The sequence below is a fragment of the Emydura macquarii genome, unplaced genomic scaffold (assembly GCF_026122565.2).
Source record: "Emydura macquarii macquarii isolate MOO-44397 ecotype Brisbane River unplaced genomic scaffold, CSIRO-AGI_Emac_v2 contig_212, whole genome shotgun sequence".
Classification (NCBI taxonomy): Eukaryota; Metazoa; Chordata; order Testudines; family Chelidae; genus Emydura; species Emydura macquarii.
Genome location: NW_027130349.1, coordinates 8,812,721 through 8,835,643, shown reverse-complemented (window position 1 = coordinate 8,835,643; position 22,923 = coordinate 8,812,721). Strand labels below are relative to the sequence as shown.

The following is a 22,923-nucleotide window of genomic DNA, read 5'->3' as shown; positions in this document are numbered from 1 at the left end:
GTGTCAAAAGCCTTACTAAGATCAAGATATAGCACATCTACAGCTTATATCCACTGGGCTAAAAACCCTAGCAAAGAAAGAAATTAGGTTGGTTTAGGATGTTTTTGTTTTGTCATGTTTGACAAATTCATGTTGGCTATTACTCATTAACACTATTATTCTGTAGGTGCTTGCAAACTGATTGTTTAACCGCTTTGTTTCAGAATCTTTCCCGTTATAGAAGCTAGACTGACTGGTCTGTAATTCCCTGGTTCCTCTTTGTTCCCTTTTTAAAGATAGGTACTGTTTTTCTTGGTCCAGTCCCCTCTCCTCTGGGACATCACCCAATCACGAATTCCCAAAGATAATTGCTAATGGTTCTGAGATAGCTTCAGCTACTTCCTCAGGTGAATTTAATTAGGCCCTCCTGACTTGACAACACCTAACTTATCTAAATATTCTTTAACTGATTCTTTTCCTGTTCTGGTTTGCATTCCATCCCCCTTGTTGCTAATATTAATTGTGTAATGTATCTGGTCACAATTTACCTTTTTAGCGAAGACTGAAACAAAATAGGCATTAAACATCTCAGCCTTCTTGATGTCGTCCCTTATTAGCTCTCATTCCCTGCTAAGTAGAGGACTTATACTTTCCTTTGTTGTTCTCTTGCTCCTAATGTATTTATAGAACCTCATACTCCTCTCCCACCATTTGCCTCCAGGAGAAAAAAATTCACAATTCCAAATAGTTTAATGGAAAGAGTTAAAAAGTATCGGAATGAGTGGCATTGGTCTTGGAATCAACATTTGCCAGCAATAATATTTGTGTATAAAAGTATGAGTCACCTTGAAGTCAATGGTGAAAAGTTCCAGAGGGGTAGCCGTGTTAGTCTGTATACAGCAAAAACGAGAGTCCGGTAGCACTTTAAAGACTAACAAATTTAATTTCTGCAGGCTTAAACTTTCGTAGGCTGGAGAGGGAGCCAGGCAGACAGCTTAGAAAGTAAGGAAATTCTCCCAGTCCTCTCTTCTGGATAGATCCTGACTTAGCAGGGAAGAGACCGAGATGAGAACTTAGAGATTTGGTAGGAATATACCAGGGAAAAGTGCATTATGGGTAAGGGACCTGGGCCAGAACTCAGAGTAGAGGGTGGGACTGGGTTTTCCTACTGGTCCAAGAAGGGGGGGCATATAAGTCCACCACAAGGGTTATTGAGCCCAGTAAGGGAGTCCCAGAGAAGGGGACGGATTTTGTGTTAAAGACATTTTGGGACTTCTGATTTGGGCAGTTGTGACCCTGGAAAGGTTGGACTAAAGATGGTGACCTGACCGGAATGCTGAGTCACTGACAGAGAAACTGCCACAGTGCTGGAGTGACCACTGGTAAGGGACGCTAGCAGCAGTGCTGGAACAATTTTTATAGTGGAGGTGCTGAAAGCCATTGAACCAAACTCTAAACCTTGTATATGATGGAATCCACTTAAAGACAGGGGGCATGGGAGCACCCCTAGCATTCCTTGTTCCGTTACAGCCCACGAAAGCTTATGCCTGCAGAAATTAAATTTGTTAGTCTTTAAAGTGCTACAGGACTCTCCTTGTTCTTGAAGTCAGTGTTAACTGAAACAGACAATCTTAAGAACAAAACTGGAAGAAACTACAATGAGACCCTACAGCTATTTTTGAAATTGGGATTACGGATTTGAAGAACTGTTGATGCACTGAACTGAACAGAACTGAAGAGGCATGGCTGATCAAAATTAGTGTTGCATGGCTAAAAGAAATGATAAAGAATATGAAAAAATCACCAACCACACACACTATGTAAAGAACTATGTAACAGAGTTAAATGAACAGAGTTAAATGAATTTTCAAACTGTATCTATAAACAGTACAAAAGGAGTTCCAAGGTTTTCTAAGTCAGCGGAAGAAGGGGTGTTTTGGAGAAAATCTATGGGTGCCAAGAGTCTTACACTGAGACACTGAAAAAGCAAAAGTGCATTCTGCATCTAGTTAGAGATGTGCTCTCAGAGCCTAAACGTATAATGTGCTGAGACCCTCCATGAGAAAGTCATGACTTAATTCCAGTTGAAATTCTTTAGCACCTCCATAGGATCAACTCCATATAAATAGCTTTGTTTTAGTTGTTTTTTTAAACAGAAATGCATGTGCTATTGTCCTAGGCATACATACAATAAAATCACTAACAGTGCCTAAATACATCCAGAATTCTTTACTCCGTTATCTATGTAGAATTAACAAAATTTACTTCCTTTTAACCCATGCTCTCCTGAGAAGCCTTGAACCTGCCCCAAAGTCAGCAAGCTCAAGCTGTGTCACAGCAAAGAAGGAAGCAAGTCCCATTGCTGAATGCCCCTCACTGAAAATGACTTGCGGGCAGCTGCCTGTTATCTAAACCAATAGATTAGCTGACGTGCTCAAGATGGCGATCTCAACTACTTTTCTACAAGATGTGCCTTTAAGTAGGCTGTCTCTCCCTGCACTATGTATAGCTTTTAAATGGTCTTTGGGTATAGCCCCATTGAGTATGTCTAAATGGCAATTAAAAACCCATGGCTGACCCATGCCAGCTGACTTGGGCTCATGGAGCTCAGACTAAGGGGCTGTTTAATTGCGGAGCAGATGTTCAGGCTCAAACAGCCCCTTAGTCTGAGCTCTAAGAGCCCAAGTCAGCTGGCATGGGCCAGCCGTGGGTATCTAACTGCAGTATAGACATACCCATATAGAGCACATTTCAGTAATCCAGGCTCAAAATCCAAATAGCTGGATAACTGCTGTGAGGTACAGCTCTGAATTAAAGTTGGCAACTCTTTTGGGCTAAGTACAGATGGAGAAGCAGTTGCTGTTATCCATTGCTGATACCTGGCCATCCAGAAGCAACTGGTATGTCCAGGTTGTAGATGGAGATCTGCCCAGTGTTTGTGATATGCAATCACAGAAGATGAAATAAACTCTGCCAAATCCTGTGTTTGCTTCGCCAGATTATGGACATTTATCCACCATTTTATCCAGACTAAATTTCATCAGTTAGTTGTCATCCAGCCCCAATCTCTATTAGGACTGCAAAAAGACTCTCTGAATAATTGTAATGATGTGCTTGCCATTTATGACCTAATTTGGAAACCCTTTCTGGATTTATATTGCAAATAAGTGCATATGGTTCTCTTCCCACTTGTTTTTAGTCATGTGTGTCCATGTGTTGTGTGGTAAGATTGAATGATGAATAACTTTGTTTTTCTTTTTTGAACGGCAGTTGTTTTTCATTGGTTTTTTTTGTTATGACATGTAACTGTACCTCTCTTGAATTAACACATTCTGTAACCTCTTTAACTTGACAAAATTTACTGTAGAAAGCCTTTTTATGAAGCAGTAGCAGACAGGGATTCACACTGGGAGCCCAATGGTGGAGACTATAGGTTGTCTGTTCAAGGAGGCTGGGACAGGTATGGGGAGCCAGGAGGGGTTGACACGGGGACTGGCTAGGTGAGAAGACTGAGACTGGAACTGGAATGAGAATCTGGAGTAGGGAGAAGAGATGGGGACAATGAAGTGGGGGAGGCGGGGGGTGCAGGAGGGAGAGACAGAAGTAAGATGAGAACAGTGACAGAAGGGTCTGTGACCAGTTGGGGTGAACTAGGGTTGTGTAGTGAATGAAAAAATGTCTGTAGGATCACTCTCATCTGCTGCGGAAGTTGGAAGTATGTACTGAATGAGACAGGAAACTGCAGGTAGAAAAAGGAGAGTCTTATTGCTAAGGCATGCCCTGGAGATTTGGGAGATGCCCTGCATCTGCCACAGAGTTCCTATGTGATGTTGGGCAAGTCACTTAAATCAAACTTTTCACAGGTGATCATGAATTGTGTGTTCCTTATTTTCTGGGTGCCCTGCTAGATACTGTGATATCTGATTAGGCAGAGTTAAGCATTCACAGATGTAGCTGAAGTTATTGCATACAGGCAATCTTGATTCTGATGTTTCCTAACTTGTGAATGCTTGACTTTACAACCTTAACATTTTTAACATCCTTTTTTGTAGTGTGTAATATTGTGACAAAGTGCTGAGAGCTAGTAGCTGACCCTGTACTCTGATCATTTAAGTATAAATTAGCCCCACCAGAAAAGGTCTGATGAAAGAGGAGAGTATATCATTGCCTATGCAGACTGGTGGTTGATGAGCTAAGCAGTTAATTATCCCACCAGCTGGGGAGGCTAGTTCAACAGCACAGGAAGTGCAAAAGGGAAGAAGGATAGCAAAGCCTAGGGAAAGCTGTCTTTCTCTTCCTTCTTGATTAAAGAGCATAGTGTCATTACACAGGAGTGTGATGGTAGTTGAGGTATTGTAAAATAAAACTTGCAGATGTCTCAACAGATCATGAGGCATATAAAGACTGGGGGGGACTCCAGGGTGGGAGAAAAACCTGCCTTGTTACAAATATCTAAGTTAGTGACAAATGAAAGTGTTTACTGTGATTTATATGTTCTCAGAGTCAGCATAACTAAGGGAGCATGTGAACTGGAATCTGTTCTTATGTATTGTCACTGCAAACTACAGCCAATCCACTGATGGCAGATGGTCTACATGTGTGTGATTGAGAGCATAATACAACCTGCAGGATCTGCATTGCAGGTAATGACACAACACAAAAAGAGAACCTAGCTTGACTCTTAGACCCAAGATTGAGTTTACAGGACTGGCAGTTAGAGGAAACATCTTTTTTTCTTAAAAATTGAGTGCATTTGACATATCAACTATTGAGAGGCAACTATCATGGATCTATAGAATGCCAGCTTTATAGAGCCACATTTTCATACCAGAACTGCACTTTGAAATGGCCAAATGACACAAAAACTGATTTTGGGCTGTAAACTGCTTCTCATGTGTTAGGGCAGAGCAACCAATTAAACTTTTAATTAACTACCATAGTAGCCTCCCTTTCTGTGGCCTCAATCTATAAAAGATGAAGTTTAAATGCTTTTCATTCTCTACATTATGTAATATAAACTCTAAATGTTAAACAAACAGTATTTTGTTTATGCGTCTATAATTGGATTTGACTGTTAATACTGCAGAAAGAGGTGCAGCCTGAATGTTATAAAAGACAAGAAAATATATGCACCAAGCAGAGTAAAGGAAAATGGGGAATGTTAACAGTTCTGGAGATACACTGCCCCAGGAAATAAGAGAGTCTTGGGGTGATTTGTAGTCTTTTTCTATAGAGATGGTGCAGAAAGTAAAAAGATGTCTGTACTGGCATGAAGTAAAACGCTAAGCAGCTCCAGGGCATGATTTTCCACAGGTACAACAATGTAGTTGGGAGTGGTTGTATTTTATCATGCTTTATTAGTCTTGCCTTTAGCTAAAATATAAATTAGCTGCTTGAATATCAGTATATGAGACATTGGCATTTAGACAACACTGTGCATTTATCCCTTAATATTTATTTACCTTCCATGTATTCATGGTGTATAGTTTATATTTTTGCTGGAAAATAGATCTTAATTAAAAAGCAAAAAGATAAACATTGATAACTCAAATATTGAAATAGTGAAAACATGTGCTCATTGAAAGCATATGCAGTATATGGAAGGAGATCATTTTACTTACTGTCTGTTTATGAACGTGGTAAGTCTAACCAAATGTAATGCAGGGAGAGAAACTTGGTTGAAAGATGGCTGCACTGCCGTGATGTCCTTGAGTGTTGCTGCATTTTTGGTTCTGTAGGTGCTGGATGGGAAACAAATTTTTCAAACCATTGGTCACATGGTCATAAAAATTCATCCCAAACTGAAATACATGCTACCCGTAAAGCCAAATAATTGTTCTTCTTGTACATATTGTGCTTTGCATATATAGATGTCTTATCACCCTTGTGAAGCAGTTAGGTAGTTGCTCAGTGGCCATTACTGCACCTTATAAGCCTCCAACACATCCATGTGGGTGTTTTGGGTAGGGGAATGGCATAGACTATAGAGCTGCTCATATGTCAGCTCTTCTCAGGGAAGCCAGAAATACCTCCTCTGTTGCCCTGGCGAGATATGCCAGGGAACATTCTGTGGGTGGATGTATGTGATCTCTTTGCATAGCATCATTTTTCCCTTCCCTGCCCCACCCATGCAATATGGCTATGTACACCCAAACAAAAGTGGTGAGGAAGTATTTGTCCCTTAATGGGGCGTGTTTTAGGGGGAGGATTTTAGTTATTGCCATCCTTAAATGTTTAAAAATCAAAATCAGGACCCAAAAATCATGAGATTTTTAAGAAGAGCTTTCAACATCTCTTTTTATTTCTCTTCAGCTGTCAGTCTTTAGGGAGTTATATTTTCAGGCTTTTCTCCAAAAGCATGAAGGCTAGCCCCTCTTTTTTTAATAAAGGATGAGATTCTTGTGTAATCACACAAATTCAGGAGCTGGAGTTCTAAGGAAAGCACAAAATATTGTAAATTTCACAATAAAATTTCAACAGTTGGTGAACAGAGGTTTGGTGGCAACTCTTCCCACGCATCTCTATCCTTTTGTGATTCCATGTGTTTTTTTCTTATGCTCGTGAAATAAACATTGTGTGGCATATAGGGCCAAATAATGTATCCTTTGAAGTCCAGGTTTCAGAACAATATGTGGTCACTAGGTTATTTGATTTGATCTATTTTAATTGATGGATCTGTGTTGGTTTTTTTTCTTTAGTGTACTTTCAAAAGATTGTCATGGGCCCCAGAGCACTGAATGGATGCTGTTTATTTTACAGTAGTAAAAATCCAAAGAAATTCATAAAGCTGACATTTAAAAAGTGGCTCCTTGAATTTCACCTGCATAACTGTATGCAAAATGGCTAATTGTGCATGCAAATCACCATTCAGATGTGCAAAAACAGATTAGTAAATTCAGTTCAGGCAGCAAATTTAAAAAATTTTAATCTTTGTTTTTTAGCTATGTAGAGTTGAAAATTGGTCACTGCCTTAGAGGTAGCCTGAGTTGGTAAATAATGTTTTTTTTTGTCTATGGGTTTTTTTTGGGGTGGGGATGGGGGAATGAGGTAGTGACTGTGGTGAATTCAGTTTGACAGAGATGAGGTCAGTAAAAACCCTGCTGATGCATTCAAAATGGATGCAAGAAGCTGACTGGCGGCTGCCGTTATCTCAAAACTAAAATAGGTGGAACCCAATGCTTAGTTCCTGAGTACAGAGCGTAAATTCTTGGTATTGACAATTGCTCAGGTGGATGCTATTTATCCATATGGATACGTTGAGTGACAGATCGGATCTGAAGAATTGTCCATGGGTTTATAGATCAATTTGTCCTTTTTGTGTAACTTTTTAAAAAGGAATTTGCATGTTCATGAGCAAAGTATTTGCAGTGGCAGCACAGATACTCTTGGGTCATGAGGGTTCTTACATAAGGCAAGCACTTCCACTCAGGGGGCTGGAACAATTTTTATAGTGCTCAGAGCCATTGAACCAAACCATAAACTCTGTATATAATGGAAACCACTTCAAGCCAGGGGTGCGAGAGCAGTCCCAGCACCCCTGGTTCCAGCACCTATGCCTCCACTCTGCTTATGTTTTTCAGTTGTGCATAAATAGAAAGTAGTAGTTAATACAGAAAAATGGAGAAATCCAGCTTTTGTTTGTGTATCACAAGAGGCTTATCTTCACTAGATTTTCTCTAATGGGTTGACTGCCAGTTAACTGGAGGTACTTACATCTATGTAAAGTCTGTGTGGACATTCCCCACATGTTTAATCCAGGCTACAAATGTTTGTTCTTTACCATAGTATGATTCTTAAAATAAGTACCTAGAGTTAATTGGCAATCAATTAACTCAGGGTTAAAAAGTCTAGTGAAAACATACCATTAGCATTAGCTGCCAGTCATGACAAGCCTCTTGCAATCACTCCCAAGAACGTTATTGTTAGTTTGACCAATTTTTGTCCTATATTACATATTGGACAAAAACTTAGTTAAACTAGAGTTAAGGTTGCATAGATCAATCACCAAACTTTAAAAAAAAAAAAGAAAAAAGAAAAGAAATCCACCAACAACAAAACACATCAATTTTTTTTTCCAAATAATTGTAATTCAAAGTGCTTTAAAAGAAAGCAAACGTTGGAAATTATGGAATGGTGTAGGTAAAATCACTCAAGCAACCTTAACTCTGCCCCAGCAAACACTCAAAATCACATGTGTTCGTATGTTCATTCAGTTGTTCGGATAGACTCATAGAGTTCAAGGCCAGAAGGGACTATCATGATAATCTAATCTGAACTCCTGCACAAACCTCACCCACCCACTTCTGTAGAAGGCCCATAATCTCTGGCTGAGTTACTGAAGTCCTCAAATTTTGATTTAAAGACTTCAAGTTACAGAGAATCCACCATTACTCTAAGTCAAACCAGCAAGTGACCTGTGCCCCATGCTGCAGAGAAAGGTGAAAGCCTGCCATGGTCTCTGCAAATCTAACATGGGGGAGAATTCCTTGCCGACCAAATATGGCAGTCAGTTAGACCCTGAGCGTGTGGGTGAGACCTACCAGCCAGACACCTGGGAAAGAATTCTCTGTACTAACTCAGAGCCCTCTGCTCTAGTCTCCCATCTCCGGCCATTGGAAGTATTTTCTAATAACAGTCATGGATGGCTCATATGCCATTGTAGATAGCTTCCTCAGCTCTCCACAAACTTATCAAGCTCAGTCTTGAAGCAAGTTAGGTTTTTTGCCCTCCCTGCTCCCCTTGGAATGGTCTCCCAGAGCTTTACTCCTTGATGGTTAGAAACCTTCATCTAATTTCAAGCCTAAACTTATTGATGGCCAGTTTATATCCATTTGTTCTTGTGCCAACCTTGGCCCTTAAACTAGCACACCCATATTCATAATCACTCACCAGCCACGCAGACATTCATCCTCCCCTTTTCCGTTATCCCCAGGACAGGCTGTCAGTGAGGAAGGAAGCTTATTTCCTGATTTTGCTTTTGATATAGACAAGGTCCTTGAAAATCTCTCCCAAAACAGGCAGGATTTCCTTTTACTAAGGAAAAGTATCAACTCTCCAGGGAGTGGGGGGAATTCCTTGTGCTGAGGAGAAAATCATGTCTACATTTGGTGGGACCTTCCACTAACACTCCCTACCAATTCCAAACATTTGGAGCAGGAGAATCACATTTCCCCATGGCCCTACTCAAAGGTCTTTCACAGCCCTTCATTCTCAGGGCAGGTCTAGGCCTTGCTGACTATGAAAAGGACAGCAACTCTTTGCTCTGAAGCTCTGTGTGATGATGCGGACTTTAAGGCTAACGTCAGATCATTGTGTGAGAAATAAGTAGACTGGAAGTGTCTAAGCCTAAACACCGTGTATTCATGGAGGTTACTTACAGGTTTCTCTTCAGGATTCTATAATTATGAAGGTTCTATAGTTCATAAAGAAAAAAGGCTTTGTTTCCAACTTGTCTTAAAACCATGGCCGTTAGAGAGCGAATATGCTCTTGGTGTACAAGTGATATACTTTGTCATCGTCATCTTTCCTTAGAAGATCAAGCATGGCTGATTACAGCCAGACACTTCAAATTTAAGACATACAAGTGGAGAAATTATATTTTAAAAACTGGCAAAGTATCCACTTATTACCAAAAATAAGATTGTGTGATACAAAACACCAACAATGTAGGTATAGAAGGTATAATAAAAGTAATAATGAACAATAATAATTTTGTAGCATGTTTATCCTAGGATCTCAAACTGATTTATCCGTCAAGTCTCTCCATGCTCCTGTGATGTCAAAGACATAAATAACAATACAACAGAAATTATTATTGTTTGATTTAATTTCAAAAAGGTTGGATGTTATGCAAGTGAAGCTATTTTCTGGGGACCCCACTTTAAAGATAGGAATGATGAAGGCGGTGTCTCTATCTAGGGAAATGAAGACTAGTGTTAAACTGCTGATTTAGTAATTCCATTAAAATATGCAGCCTGTCTCAATGATAGTGATAGTTCCTTGGAAGTTATAGATGTGATTTCAATGCCATAAAGATGTATATAAATTCTATTAAATCAGTTCCCCCAAATCGGTCTAGATTTATTTTCTGCTGTGTGGAGCACAGCTAGTGAGACAATGGAGCAGACTGACACTTCACACAGTGCATGCTGCCAGCTGCTAGAAACCTATGCCATGATTGAATCCACAGCAAACAACCGAACAATTGGTCAGTAGAATGGATTATGTAATTCCTTCTTAATATTCCTTCCTTTGAAACTTGTATCACTGTCAGGCAGACTATCTATAAAGGCGAAAGCACTGAGTATCTGTTGAGTCTGACTGAGCTATATGTAGCTTTTTTCAAGATTGATATGACTTCTTGATGCTCTTCATAGATTTTTTTTTTTTTTTTTTTTTTTTTAAGGATTAAACAAGTGTAAGGGTTAATCAGACATGACAATATATCGTATTGTTACCCCTTTAGACACAAGCAGTTAGCCAACATTTGGGGTCTTGTGGATTGTTTTTATTAGATGGAGAAATTGATGGAGTCAGGTATTTCTTTGATGCAATTCCGTAATTACAAAGAATGTACATAAAGTCCTCTTCCCTGAACATAGGAAGAATAAAACAGCAGGAAGCACTTTCTTTGCTCAGTATTTCAACTCTTTTTATAGCCAACTTTATACCTAAATAGCTTCTCAGGGGGTCATGTTGTAAGTGCTTTATCTAGGCTGGCCGTCTTGTTGCCTTCTCTGTCTGTTTCTGTAGTGTTTCTGACTACCTACCTATGCTCACACACATACACAACTCCACGAAAAACAATATCCAACCCTCTGCATTTGTATTCAGGCCCCGCTTCTGACATTGCTCAGGTCTGTTGCATTAATTTTGATGAAAGAAATGGTCATGATCCTGTACAACATGTACAATATTAACAATTTAAAGCAAGGCTCTGGGTTCCAAATATTGAGACCACCGTCTGCTTAGTACCATTCAAAATCCTGTTTAACTTTATTAGAAATGCAGAAAAGAAGGAAAAACAATTAAAGCACTTGAAATGTAGTGTGTCAAATAAGGCTTTTATTTTAACATCCCTTGTTTCTTTAGGATGTTTTCCTTCTTCAACCTTTACAGTCATCTAACCGTCTTTTAGATGGTATTAAAGATATCTCTACTTTGTGGGGGAAAAGAGTTAGCTGAGAAGATCTGGATTTGCTGCTGCTGTCAAAGCACAGTCATGTTTCCTGGAAAACAAAACGGGAGGGAGGGAGCAAGGAACGGACGGACGGACACACACGAGGGGAGAGAAAAGAACAGCAAAGATAAACATATCTTATGTCTTTGGTGCTGACTCTCACTTCCAATCTCTTTGTTAAAAGAAACACAGTCCCAAACATACGGTCTTATCAGCCACTTTGAGACCTGCCAAACTCATCCCAGCATTGAGCTATTTAGGTCATTGCTTTAGCTGCTTCTTTGGTCACAGGATTACAGCCGTGTTGCAGAATATGCAGTCTTGGCTGGCTAAGCCCAACTCTCATTAAACAGAAGGCAAAAGGGGAGAGATAGGAAAGAGAAGTAGAAATAAGATGAGGCGTGAAAGGGACACATGGGGGTGATGTTTGGGGGTAAGAGGGGTTGACAGCAGCAAGTCTTCAATTCATAGTGGTATTCTGTATTTACACAAAGCCAGTGGAAGTGGTGATATCATCTGTGTCCCGGTCTGGTCAGGACATCTCTCAGGATGATGAAGGTCCAATGGTGTCCAATAGATCCTTGGGTGGCAGTGATGATGGTGAAGCTTGCTCCTTCTGATCCACACCTCTCCTAGTTAGTTGTGGTTGTCAGACAGCCTGATTTTTTCTTCTAAGGACATTTCCTCTAAGGGCCCCTAAAAGGAGTGATGGGCAGAATAGATTATCTCCTTATTGTTTTGTTCACCAGGTAGACCTAATTTCCAGCACACCGATCTTTGTCCATTCATTTCAAGACCCATGCTTCATTTTTTTATCGGACAAGATCTTAACGCTGTCCTTGAGTTATATCTGTAGCCCTTTCTGCTTAAATTAATTCAGTCTGTCTCCCTTGTGCATTCTTTCCCGTCAACATCTGTTGTTGCAAGTCACTGATATTTTTTTGAACTTTCACTCAGCTCTTATAGATGAGTTCATAATTAAGGTAAATTTGTAGTCTCAACTATTACAACAGCTCCTTACTCACCATCCACATTTTGGGAAAGGCTCCTATTGTTTTAAGCTCCTTTTCGAGTAAGATAGCAGAAAGCTCCTTGTATTTAGCTTGAATTAAGGGTGGCTGTTATGCCCACCGGGTTTCACCCAGTCCCCAGTATAACATTATTTTATCAGTTAGAGGCACACTATACACTTGTGTTGTGCTCTCCTATAGCCTGATCCTTCTCTCATTGAAGTCAATGACAAAAGTTACCTTGGCTTGAATGGTGCTGGATCAAGAATCTTGGGCACTTGTGGACCCAAAAGGTTGCAGAACAGGGTTGTTTTATGTACACCTCGTAAATCTGTTGTCAAAAGTGGTATGCGTCTCTCCTACATTAACTAATCTTCCAGCTTACTTTCCAAAACCTGCTGTTCACACAGAAACTAGGCTTCTTACTCTAGATGTTCAAAGGGCTTTGAATTCATATGTTTCCAGAATTTGTCATCTAATTTTTTTGTAGCCTTTGGGAGTCTGTGTGAAGGAAATGCCATTTCCATTCAGGAGGGTGACCATATTTCCCTAAACTGAAAACAGGACACTGGGTAAGCAGAGAGACCAGGCCACTCGCCTGAGCCCTGCCCTACACCGCCCAACTCTGATGTCGTGACTTTTTTGGCAAAACTGAGCATTTGTCTTATTTTGCATTTACCCAAATGTTCTGCATCCCCCTAGGGCCAGAGCAAATGGGACAAATGCCCGGTTTTGCCAAAAAGTCATGACCTCTGGGACAGAACTTAAAAAGAGAACTGTCCTGACCAAAGTGGGACGTATCGTCACCCTACCATTCAGTGACTGTCAAAAGGGATTAGATTATGTATTAAAGTTCTTGGAGCTCAGACTCTGGCTAAATTGGCCTCAGTGGCATGCTTTCCTAAAGCTGCAGTCACAGAGCTGTTCAGGGCTGTACCTGCATTTGTCTTCACGAACTTAGGGCTTGTCTACTCTTAAAGTGCTACAGCGGCACAGCTGCATCTGTAGTAGGGCTTCAGTGTAGACACTACCTGTGCTGGTGGGAGGTGTTCTCCTGTCGGTGTAGGTAATCCACCTTCCTGAGAGACAGTAGCTAAGCTGACACTGTTGACCTAGTGCAGTCTACATGAGGATTTAGGTCAGCTTAACAATGCCACTCAGGGATTTCTCACACCCCTGAGCGACGTTAAACTGACCTGATTTTCTAGCATAGACTGAGCATAATGCTCTCTCAACTAAGCATCTAGAGCTGACTCTCACTTTGGGAAGATAGTTCTGCAATCTTTGTTTAACTAGTACTCCTCACCTCACTTTCCTTGGAGGTTGTACTGCTCACTAGATTTCCACATGTAGGATTATGCAGAGGCTACCATAAATAAGGAAGAAACGTTATTTACCAGTAACAGTAGTGTGACTGTTGTATCTGTGTAGTCACAATACCTGACCACCTTCCCTTCTGTCCTGCTGTTCTGCTCTCTTAGATCTGTGGGTGGTGATTGGTGGATGACCTCTTGTAGCCTTGATTCCAAACATTCAGTGTAGAGAATGGTGTGTGTCTGCTGTCCCACTGGGGGCTGAACTTGTGTTTCTTGCTAGTAGCAAGTTGCCTTGCAGAACAGTCAAAACTTTCCTAGCTGTCATTTCTTTATTTTTCTGTTTTAATTTCTATTTCAGTGGGAGAAAAGGAGGATTTAAAATTTGCATCTTTATATACTTTTAATTGTTCCTCATACTTGATTAAAACTATTTTGAATCTTTGCTTCCATGAAACTGAATCTAGAGGCCTGGTATTTCCACATTCAGACTTACTTTAAAAATGTAGGCCCAGATCCTCTGCTGATGTAAACTAGCAGAGCTTTATGCATCTAGCCCACAATGCAGTGTTTTTCTTAATTAAGTTAGCACAAAAATCTGAGATACATAATTGTGAAGGACAGAGCAAGGCACTAAAGTAAATGTGGTACCACATATGATATATGCAATCTTTTGAATACTCATTGCGGAACTTTTGTATATATATTTGAAAGATGAGTGGTGTATATTTCTTCCTTTTTTTCTTACTGGCTGAAAAATAGACCTATGTGTCATATCTCACAACATATTGTAATAGTTAATCATAGCAGAGCAGACAGGTAATATTTCATTTGGCTTTACTGCAATCAAAAAGCATTAATTTCTTTTCATTGCACTGCTTGCTGTAGAACTGAGCTGTGTATAGCTGATTTCAATTCTTACTGACAGAAGTACAAAAGAAACACATGAATAAAACATTATTATAAATAGGCTAACATCAAAGGAACCTTCTTAGAATATTTTTTTACATTTGACTGCATAAAATAAGGGCTATTTTGTTTGTTTGTTTTTTAAGCTGGGTATTTAAAGTACTACACTAAATTTCAAAACTTGCTATGTTCACCTCATATCAAGTACCAAATTCTGGATTACACTTGAGAAAGCCTGCTTTCTCTTAACTTTAAAAGAGATGAAGTAATACAAACTGAAATCCACAATGATTTATTCATAAATTCAGGTGTATATGGGTTCTGTTCCCAGCTCTGCCACTGACTTGCTGCGTGATGTTGAGCAAGTCCCTTCACCTCTCTGTGCTTAGGTTTTTTGCTCCCATCCTGTTTTGTCTATTTAGATTATAAACTCCTTGAAGCAGGTGACAGTCTCTGCTGTGTGTGTGTGTACAGGGGACCTCTAGGCAAATAAATAACGAAACTTGCAGGAGGAGGAACAGTTTACTCAGTGGTTGTACAGTGAATATTTTACTGGACTAGAGGGATCACTGGTTTGTTCTAGAATAGCAATTCGTATCCAAACCAAATATAAGCTCATGCTGGTCTTCAAATAAACCATACTCATTTGAAAACAGACCATGCTCATCATATGTCCTTTTCACATTGCAATACACCCTTCCTAAGAAAACCAGTAACTGTGTGTTCTTCTCCGAGTAGTTGCAGACATGTATTCCACTAATGTGCATGCGCCCAGTGCACCAAAACTGGAGAATTTTGCCTAGCATTACCTGTAGAGGTAGCACTCACTCCCATACCCTCTAGCCCCTGCTATGGCTATATAAGGGCGGTGCCGCCCTGACCCCACCCTCAGTTCCTTCTCACTGCTCGTGGCTAGAGTCAGCATGCTTAGTGTGATCTTTCCTCATGCTTGTTTTCACAGTTTTTTTGTCTTTTGTATATCGTTCTAGTTAGTACACTTAACTAGTAACCCTTAGTAGTTAGGTAGTTTTTCCTGGGAGGATGCCCTCACTGGGGTTTAAACGTTGCTCTTTGTGGGGGGCACCTGTCCCCAATAATGATCCCCTCACTAGATGTTTGTAGTGTCTTGATAAAAGGTGTGTTAGAGGTGCTCTATTTGTAAGTTTTTTTAAAAGTAAACCCCACTTATTCAGGAACATCCGACTGCAGTGACATTATCTGTGGCATCCTCTGCTCCCCCAGGATTGGTGGCAAACTTCTTATTGTTCTTCTTATTGTTTCCGACACAGTCTGCACTGAAGTTTACCCATGATGCAGGAGTGTTGTCTACTTCCTGTTTGGCATCAAGGGCCCCATTGATAGAATCCTCAGTATCAATGCGGACTACAACACAGTCTGCATCTACTGGCTCACAACCAGCTTCATTTTCAGTACCAATTCATCTTTCTTGGCCCAATATGAGTTCAGAGCAGTATCAGTATTTCAGGAGCCATTGACTGTTCTTTCGGTACTGATGGCACCACCCAGTTGGGCCGTGGATGGTGCTGGACTCTTGGTAATTCCATCAGGAATGGCCCCACTGCCATCATCAAGCTATATGGAGGGATCCTCACAGTTGAACTCAACTTGTTCTCAATCTCTAAGGTTGTTGAGACACGACAGGAGTCGTAGTCATACCAAGATCGGTACCGTGCCCACAACAGAGACAAGAAACCCTGGCCTAGTTCTTACTGGGCACTGAATATTTTATCCTTATCTGCATTGGCTTTCCTGAGAAATCCCTTGCTTGGTGACATCCCAGTTGTCTGCTCACTCAAGGGTGAGCCACTAGCAGAGGGGGCTCCCTGTGCATTAGAACATCCTGAACCTTTGGGATGGTCAGATGTTATTCCTCAGGGGATTCCATTGGCTGCAACTACATTGTCGTCCTCGCCACCGGATAACGCAGCAGTACCTGAGTCCTCATCTTCTGTACCAGAGGATTTCAGATTGTATCATGATCTGCTCAAATGCATGGCATCAGCCTTAGATATTCAGGCCAAGTTTATGAAGGAAAACACCCATAAATATCCTCCAGCCATTGGCACCTGGAAGAGTTGCCCTCCCTACAAATGAAGCAATATTAGAGCCTGCTAAATCCTTACGGAATACCCTGACACCCACAGCAAAGCATACTAATAAGAGATATTATGTGCCAATGCAGGGCTTCGAATCCTTTTTACTCATCCATCTCTAAATTCCCTCACTGGCACAGCAGCAAATGAGCAAGTGAGACAGGGAAGATATAAATCTATGCCTAAAGAAAAAGAGTCAAGAAAGGTAGATTTGGTGGGCAGAAAGATCTACTTGACTCCCTCCTTGCAGATGCATATTGTAAACCAGCAGGCTGTATTATCAAAATATGATTTTGTGAACTGGAACACTGTCCAAATTTGTGGATGAGTTATCAAGGCCTTTGTTATGGAAGGTCATTTAGTGGCCACGACATCCTTCAGAATCAGCCCTACTTATAGTGGATGCTTTGTCCAGGCCTGTGTCCTCAGCTGTAACAATGAGAAGAATCTCATAACTAGAAAACTCTGGCATAGCACCTGAGACCCAGCAAAGTATAGAGGACTTGCTGTTTGATGGTAGCCTACAAAACTGATGAGTTGTTTCATTGTTTCAAAGATTCTCAGGCCCCGCTGTGCTCATTGGGGATTTATACCCAGGCTGTAAAGAGACAGAATTTTGGGAACAGCAGCAGCAAAACTGTCCTCAACAATATTTCTGACAGTCCTCCTAACCTATGAGGCAGCAATGGGCATAAATCACAGTGGGGGAAACCTTCTGGGTCTGCTTTTAGTCAGAAGACCTGTCCTCTTCCTTCTTTGGCTAGACAGTCTGACTGGTGTTTCAAAAGCAGCTATCATTTGTCATTGCCCTATCTACACCTCAGCTATTTGTGGTGAGGCTGACTTGCTTCTACTGTACTTGGGAGACAACAGCTATGGACAAATGGGTCCTATGCGCTGTGGGATCAGGTTACACCATTCAGTCCCAGCCTTGTCCCTGCTACCTTATCCCTCTTCAGGGACCCCTCTCACAAGTCACTGCTATTACAGTACATACAAACGCTGTGTACTCTGGGGGCTATAGAGGAGGTTCCTCATCTTTGCAGAAAGGGGTTTTACCGCTGGTACTTCCTTATTCCCAAATCCCAGGGAGGAGTGAATCCTATCCTCAATCTCTGTGCTCTCAACAATCACATGAGATTCTGCATGGTCACCCTGGTTACTGTTCTTCCTGCTCTGAATCACAACTGGTTTGCTGTTTTCAGTCACAAGGATGCTTATTTTCACATGGCAATCTTTGCAGGCCATGGGAATTTTCTCAGATTCCTCATTGTTGGCCATCACGTCCAGTACATGGTTCTCTCCTTCGGCCTGTCACCAGCCCCACACATCGTTACCCAAATGCTTGATGGTGTTGGCAGCCGTTCTCAGGAGGAGGGGAATGCATATCTTTCCATACTCAACAATTGGGTACTAAGATGTTTATCCACGGTTCTCTTGTCTTGTCAGGTTCACACTAGACCTTTTTGATTGATTTGGGTCTTACCTTTAAACCGCACCTTTGTTGGGATCTCTTTGGGGCACTGGGCGTGCACATACCAGAGTGGAATACCTGCACCTGCATCTTGAAGAACAACATTTACAATTCAGGTAAGGAACAGTCTTTTTTTTCTTCCAGTATTTTTTCAATCCAGTTTCACTTCAAAAGTAATTCAGGACACAGCAGTTTTCCACAGTCTTCCTCTGTGCATGGGTGCCAGGGTTATATAACTTTTGATGGTGCTAGGAGTGGCTCCTGGCCAGGGCGCTGGGCCACGTCATGTGGGAGAGGGGAGGATGGAAGTGGTGGGACTGTGAGGGGGGAGCGGCCACCGCCGTGCTACTTGGAGGCAGGGCTGGCAGAGCGTGTACAGGAGAGGGAGACAGAGCAGCCGGGCTTCCCTGGGTGCTGGGGGCCGCTACGCTCTGCACCTGTACCATCCTCAATATTGGTGGAGCCAGGGCACCATGGGCCCATATAACTCGCTGCCTATGCCTCTGTGTTACTCTTCTTTTTCCAGAGTAAGCCAATGGATATCTCCTGCTACAATTTAGCCATTAATTTGGAAGGCCATATGAGTACTGATGTCGATGCATTTTGCTTTGACTGGTAATCAGTATTTAACAGAGCATTAGTGTACCCAGGATGAAATGTTAATTTCCAAGTTACTACTGACCTCTATTTTCAGATGACTTACCTTTCAAAATTATAGTTACATTTGTAAATTAAAAAAAACAAAACAAAACATTGCTATGATTAAGCAATCTGCTACGTAATACATTTTTATACCCTGGTGGGTTAGAGTGGGAAAGCTTGCACAGCTGCTATCCGTGCTGTACCTGTTCTCTGGATAAACAGAGAAATTCATTATCCAGTGCTGTCAATATAGAATTGTTAAACACTAAAATTCAAAAGGGAAAAAATGGCCACTAGATTTGCAACACAATTGCATACATTTTTTATTAGCTGTTCTAACTTATACAAATCAGGTTTATTTCTGTGTGCTAGTGAGAATATTAGCACCCCGGTGATTTCACTTGTATCCTTTATAGCCCATGTGCTTGAACAACTGGGCCTTCTGCTTTATTTTTCAAAAAAGCAGCATATTCATCTTCATTAGCTGTACTACATTAAGTGATAATGCAAGGTGCATGTTGAGTGTCTTTAATATATACATTGAATTGTTAATTGATGTAATATCAAGAAATGGTAATTGGAAATGAGTTTTGAATGGGGCTAACACCTCTGATATAATCTGGGATGAAAGCCAAATATAAAACAAAGTACCTACAATATACAGTAGTTTAACTATCTAGGTGACCTAAACATATGTAGGCCATAGAAATATACATATTTGGTTACATCAGCAGAAGCATCATTAGAACTCCTGAACAAAATACTATCGGTGCAATGCAGGTATCAAGTAAACTGTTTGTTTGGGTCTGGGGTTATCACAGTTTTTCTTAGCATAGACTAGCCTCAATTTAATAGATTGCCGTGTGAAAACACCTTCCCTTCCTATTCACAGTCCTGTGGCAGTGATGTTCCATCTCCAGAGACATACATCATCTCCTCCTTACTCCCAATTCCTGTAAACTCAGGGAGCAAGGGGATGAATTTGGGTCCTCCCCCAGGTGACTGCTGATTTGCCAGACAAATTCATGGAGTCTAAGTGTCGTCTGTTTCCCCCCCCCTCACCTAGTAATGTATGTATTGGGGGTGGGGGAACTACATTGAACCATGCTAGTGAGTTTTAAGTGGAGTTCTGGAGTAAAAAGGACAAATTACAGTGATGTTATATGCTATGTTGGCCCTATTTCTACCATGACTGTTAGTGTTTGTCAGAGATTCTCGAAGTCCTAGTTTTAGGACTTTAATCATTTGATTGAATAGTGCTCTCCTCCTGGCTGAAGCTCAACAAACATGGTCTCAGATTTGGATCAGTTGTTTGTTTTTAAAAATTTCCAAAGGTCCTTAGTGGTCTATTAAATAAATAGTAAATATTTTCATGTATGGCACACGGATGTTACAAAATATGGGTAAATATTATGTGTTTAAAATATCTAAATGCTTAGGGTTCTGTGTTTCCTCTTTCCCACTTCCATGAAGTGTGGGGGAGCAAACATCTGCTAACTACATGAAATGGGGCTGTGAAGTGTATGCAGGTGAGTGGCAGTGATGCATGTTCATTTTCATTGCATAGCTGCCAGCAGGTCCCTCATGCGAGCAAAGTACTTCTCGGGCTCTCTAGATATTTACAAAGGCAGCTAGATAAACAGCTGGGCAGCAGCCTCACCATTCAGTGTGTCCCTTTAATAGATGCTTACGTTTTGACAAAATCGTGCTGCTCTATTCTGGAGCAACTACATGCTCTCACTGGAGTAGCAGAAGAATGCAGGTAGGATGGGATCCAATAATAGCACGGCTGATGAACCAGGTATGTGGCCAATGTAGCTGTTAAAATTTTGTGAAAATGGGTGTTCTATGCAGATGACCCAGGTTCTATGGACTTACGCCAGTTTTCCCCACATTTATTCAAACTCCATGTGAATGGAAGTCCATACTCTCTTTTTCCATGCAACTTCTGATTGCTCTTTTACAATACCAAGAAAGAGTAATGCATCACTTTTTAAATTACACATGAGCATGGTCCATAACATTCTCTCTCAACTTTGGCAAAGTTTGAATCCAGATTTAAATTTGGGTCTGTTAGTAACTGGTCCAAACTTGTCAGATCTGAATACCCTTAGACTTCAGGGTACATCAGATTTAGATCCAAACCACAGTGCTTCAGCTCATCTCAAATTTATATGATGTCAAGGGTTCAAGATAAATGCATAAAAATATTCCAAATAATAATTGATCTTGTTTTGAGGCATCTCATGACTATTTTTCATTCACTGGAAGGTGTAAATGAATGGGTGTCAGTCATAACTTTGAATTTCTCAACTTTGTATCAGACTTGCAGAGTAATTTAAATAGTTTCACTTTGTTACTGACATTGATTTATAATTATTGTAGTGCTATATTCCCATTACTCTAAATCTTTTAAATGTATTTAAGTGCATCTATGTTTATCTGTCATACTTCTGGTTCTCCCCCATTTTGTTCAATTTCTGTTCTACAAACATGGAAAACAAGAGCAATAGACTCTAGTCACGAAACTAAACTGAGATTCTAGTCATCTCATTGTGACAGACCCAGTTGGAGAACATGCCTCTCTTAAACTGTTGGGAAAGTTCAAACCCATATCCAAAATCAGTAGCTGGCCCTTATTTCTATGATGAGCTGGACCATACACCAGACTTGAACTTTGTACTTCAAGCCCATCTTTTCTTTTAATTGCACTTTTCCCACAGTGATACTGTGAAAGGCAGACATGTAACTAGGCTGTACCTTCACCAGGGCCATTTCATAAATTAGTCTTCAGGTGATTCATTCTGGGCACCCTTGCGAAGACTTGAATGTTACTTCAGTGATTCAGTATTTCCAGGTTTGGTGGGCCGGGGAGAGGGAGTGAAGATTCCAATATCTCTCCTGAATGCCTATCATATTTTAGGTCAGATTACATAGTTCTAGCAAGTCAGGGTGTTATCCAGAGTGCCCTTTGTTTCACCAGGTGCTCAGACATTCACTGCTGGGCATGTGAGATTAATCTATGGCTCAGTAACGCTGAAAATGTAAAAAAAAGTATACCGGGCAAATTTTTCAAACATAAGGGAAGATTAGGAAAAAAGAATTAGAATAATAAATAATAATAATAAATAGCTTTAGCCATAAATAGGATTTTATTTTTATTTTTTTCTGGGGATTTGAAAACTATGGGCATTATTTTGCTCTTGCATCTTTAAGGCAGGCTTTTTGATGTTCTGCTTCCTCTGAGTGCATGGATAATTACATAGGGAAAGGTAGAGTATTGTAGTGCAAATCCAGTTTTCATTGGCAACAAATATATACACCTGTTAGGAGTGCTGGTGATGAGACCCTCTGAAGAAATATTTGGAAAGATCCTGGGAGATGCTTACCAGATTGTATGACTTGCTAATTACTAAACCACCATACCATCCATTTTAAAAATTAGAAAGGAAAACTAGAAGCATGCCTGTAAACATCTGACACATAGTTGCATAGTAGTAAATAAGTTTTGCTATGAGCCCTTTAAATTATTTATAATAGAAAAAAGTGCAAGAATATTTCAAACTAATTGATTGTGGGAGAGGAGTGCATGAAGGAAAAAAGGGCTTTTGACTAGACTGTAGGGAATGGTCCATGACTGCTTGCGGTTTAACAAGACCTGTTAGAAAATATCACAGATGGAAAAGACCTGTCTCAAACCCACTGTAACAGGAGGGTATGGCATTTGTCCTGATATGAATTCTTGTTTTGATTACCAAAAATAGCCCTTTGATGGAGTGACCTTCATGGAAAGGTTGGTGTGACTGAATAGATTGTCAATAAGAATTTATGTCCATTACAAGAACATAACGTGATTTTTCTGGACTCTGACTGAAGTCCTTCTGTTGTCACGTAATTTACTATGAGTAATTTTAAGGTTTTGTCACGGTTATTTTTAGTAAAAATCACAGACAGGTCATGGGCAATAAACAAAAATACATGGGAGCCGTGACCTGTCGGAGACTTTTATGAAAAATAATGGGAAGAGAGAGGCTGGTGGGGGAAGGAACGACAGACCCCGTCCCCACCATCCTGGAGGGCACAGCCCCGGCTCTAGCCCCTGCTGCAGCCACGGAGGGGAAGGGGGGGTGCATAGCCCCAGCTTCACCCGCTGGATAGGGGCATAGAGCAGTGGCTCCAGCGCACAGCCTCAGCTCTGGCCACAGGGGACAGGGCAGGGGCTCACAGCCCCAGGTGAAGCTGCGAGACAAAGTCACGGAGATCTGGTGAAGTCACGGAATCTGTGACTTCCCTGAACTATGTG

At 40.8% G+C, this 22,923-nt stretch overlaps 1 protein-coding gene across 2 annotated transcripts in view; it reads left to right on the top strand.

The window, feature by feature from the left end:
• Positions 1–22,923, top strand: part of DLGAP1 (DLG associated protein 1) — a 571,137-nt gene that overhangs the window by 48,892 nt on the left and 499,322 nt on the right. For both annotated transcript variants that reach the window (XM_067547338.1, XM_067547348.1), the window contains exon 2: positions 17,954–18,094. The gene's annotated coding sequence lies outside the window, so the exon portion shown is untranslated. The remainder of the gene's footprint in view (positions 1–17,953; positions 18,095–22,923) is intronic.